This window comes from Tupaia chinensis, unplaced genomic scaffold (genome assembly GCF_000334495.1).
Source record: "Tupaia chinensis unplaced genomic scaffold, TupChi_1.0 Scaffold143596_1, whole genome shotgun sequence".
Taxonomy (NCBI): domain Eukaryota; kingdom Metazoa; phylum Chordata; class Mammalia; order Scandentia; family Tupaiidae; genus Tupaia; species Tupaia belangeri.
In genome coordinates, this window is record NW_006203442.1 from 288,038 (window position 1) to 291,538 (window position 3,501).

The window sequence follows — 3,501 nt, forward strand, 5'->3', positions numbered from 1 at the left end:
AGGCGCGTGTGCGTGCGTGCCCAAGATCCCGAGAGGAGAATGGAGGAGAAGGGATTGCGGCGTGACCATCCCCCCTGGGGGGTCATTTCTCGCTTTCTGTCTCTCTGTCTCTCTCTGTCTGGCGAGCGCACGCGCCCTATAGTGAAAAACCTCTCAAAAAAAAATAAATAAACAAAAAGAATTATTTTATTTGACTTTATTTATTTTTTAATTTGACCAGAGAGGGACAGAGAGAGAAAGCGAGAAACCAAGCTGCCTGATCCGGACTCAAACCTTGGTCGGCCATGTGGGAGTCCAGCGCCCTTCACCACCACGCCACCTGCCAGCCCGTGTTTTTAGTTTGTCAAAGGACTCATGAGCTCACCTGACACGAAAAGTGAGAAGGCCCCCAGGGGAGATGGCCATGCTGCAGTCCCTTATCTGTCCTCCTCTCGGTCTGGGCACCCATGTGCACTCCCATAACCAGGTCCACACTCGAACCACAGTGGATCATGTGGGCTCCAGCTGCCTTAACTGCCATGCCGCCAGCCGACCCTTAGAGGGGGGCTCGTAGATTTGGAGTGAGGAAGTAACCGTCCGATTTCGGCAGGAACGCTTTTCTCTTAGAATTACTCCGCCTTACGCTTCTGCTTGTCCCCTGGCCTCTGGAAGTATCCGGACCCCTGGACGCCCTCCGCCCAGCGTCCACAGCGGTCATGTTAGACCGGATTATGGCGAGGTTTTAAACTGTTCTTTGTGGTGCCATTTAACAGCGAACATGTCTTTCTGCAGAGCTGCTGAACTGCTTTTGTTTTTAGGGGTGGTGCTGGGCAGCAGAACTACAGCTCCCAGGCCCCTGGGCTGCACCCTGCACCACTGCTGCCTGAGGGGTCCCGAGTGGCCTCCGCTATCTGGAGCCAGCAGAGTCACAGGCAGAGAAGGCCTCTGGTGCCAGGGAGACCATGTGGTCAGCACCAGGCAGCAGGCCGCAGCGTCCGCGCATCAGGGGCAGACGCCAGTGCGGGAAGCCCTGCCCGGGGAGCTGCTGAAGTACTGCCCTGGCCACCTGCAGGGATGCCGCCTCGCTCCCTTCACGTGCCACCGAGAGCCTCCCTGCCTGCCTCCCAGGATCGGCCTCCCTGCGGAGTGCACCTGCCCACCCAGCAGCCCTCGGTCCTCTTCCCGGGGTTTCCCAAGTGGGGCTGCCTCCTGTGCAGGGGCGCCTCTGGCAGTGCCTGGTGCTGCTGCCCTCCAGAGGTGGCCAGCGCCTGTGGGCACCACGCTGCCCCAAGGTCGGGTCCTTAGGTCGGAAGGTGGGCAGGCAGAGGTGTGAGCAGGGACACAGTGCAGGCCAGCACACGGTGCCAGAGGGCCAGACCAGCCCAGGGCTGCGTGGCCCGAGCTCCAGGAGAGGCACAGCCCTACTGCAGCCGGGGGCGAGTTCCTTTTGGGCTTCTAAGTGAATGGATTTGAGCTTTTGCTTTAAGGTTTACTCTAGGGCTCATGTGCTTGCTGCTGGAGGGAGGCAGAGAGAATGTGGGAAATCAACCCCAGGGGCGGCCACTCTGCAACCCCTCCCCCTCAATTCTCCTCTGGGATTTTGAGCTTGCACACATGTGCCCAGCGTGTTTCTCAAACCAAGGTCCTGCACTCGAACCATGCAGTCGGTCCTGTGGGACCCAGCTGCCCTGCCCTCCACTCCACCTGCCGGCCCAATCCGTGCTCTTTGAAAACACACATGCGTGGCCATCTGTTAGGACGTACGCAGCCTGAGGTGTCGACAAGCCGAGGGGTACCCCGGGCACCGCCACTGCCGGCCCTGCTCCCCTGGAGAGGCCTGTGCTCTGTACATCCCCACCCAGGCAGCATCATTTTCTGCAGAAGGGCCACGCAGCCCCCAGGCAGTGGGACTTTTTTTTTGGAGAGGTTTTTGCTATAGGGCGCGTGTGCTCGCCAGACAGAGAGAGACAGAGACAGAAAGCGAGAAATCACCCCCCAGGGGGGATGGCCACGCCGCAATCCCTTCTCCATTCTCCTCTTGGGATCTTGGGCACGCACGCACACGTGCCTGGCAGGAGTTTAAGCCACCGGGTCCAGGACGCGAACCACTGTCGACTACATGGGAGTGCAGCGACACAGCCATTACGCCAACTGCTGGTCCCCCAAGGCTCTGGCTTCTGATCACTGGTGTGAAGAACCCCAACTGGCAGCAGACCCTGGCGATGGGAGGGCTGGCACCGCAGCGTCCCTGCCTGCCACCATCTGACTGCCACCTCAGGAGCCCCAGCAGCCACACCGCAGGCGGGACTCCTGAGCAACGCCGGGCGGCACGGCACCGGTCACCGCTGCGTGGCGGTCAGCTGCAGCACCGCTCCTTGCCACGCACTGGCGGGGACAGACCTCCCTGCCCAGCGCGAGGCACCCCCGGTACATCCTCAAGAGCCCTGAGGGGAGGGCAAAAGGGGGTGTCCCCAGGGCCTGCACAAGTGTCGCCCTCACCTACCCACCCCTGTCCGTGTAGCTTCAAGGCCTATGCTCCGCCCACCCTAGGGCTCCTAGGCGAGCAGCTTGGTACTCGTGCAGTCCAGGAACAGCTGGGGCAGGCCCAGCTGTGCAGTCCTGGAAGCCGTCCTGGGGCTGGTACCTTTCCCCTGGGCCCCACAGGGGAGGGCCGCAAGCACAGAGGGGCCCAGTGTCTGGGCAGTGGAGGCTTTGGGCAGGAGCCAGGCCGGGGCAGTGCTGGCGCTGGGGGGTCATGGCAGCACGGCTGGGCCCTGCCCTGTCCAGGACCCTCCTCCCAGCCACCCCAACACCAGGCCAGGGTGTCAACACCAGGCAGGCCTCCGCGCACACACACCCTGCCCTGCTGTCGGGCCAGGAGCCTGTGGCCCCTCCCTCCTGCCCTGCCCCCTCTGGTCTTACTCCCAGTCTCCCCCAAATGCCCCTCACCGTGACCCCCTGCTCAGGGTCCTCCTGTAGGCCCTGCCATGGGCAGAGGGTGTAGACAGATGCAGGCCAGAGTTAGTGGACACTTCTCCAAGTCTGCTCCTCACAATCCCTCGCCAACCTCACTGTCCGGGCTCAAAGGCACCCCCTGGCCACGTATGTCCGTGCAGGTCTTTGGGAGAGGGCCCACTGTGGAGGCACCACTGCATGGCGGCCTGCCACCGAAACCCCAGCCCCGGAGGGCCCTGCCCCAGCCTGCCTTCCTGGGTGGGCGTGGCTCCACCCGGCCAACCCCCCAGGACCTCGGAGAGGGAGAGTTGCTGCGCAGGGTGGCCAGAGAGCCCCTGTTGGCGACCTGGGACCTCCCCACCGCCGGCCAACCCAGCAGACGCCAAGGAAAGGCGCTGGCCTCACTGCTGATTCGGGCTCTTAGGAGGGGGTGGCCTCGAGGCCTGCGGCTGGACACTCGCGTTCTGCCAGAAAGGCGCGCTGCGCTCCAGGAAGGCGCGGAAGGCGTTGCTGGACGCGGCGGACCTGAGCGGGTGGGGCAGCAGCACGTCCTTGTCCACGTCCTCC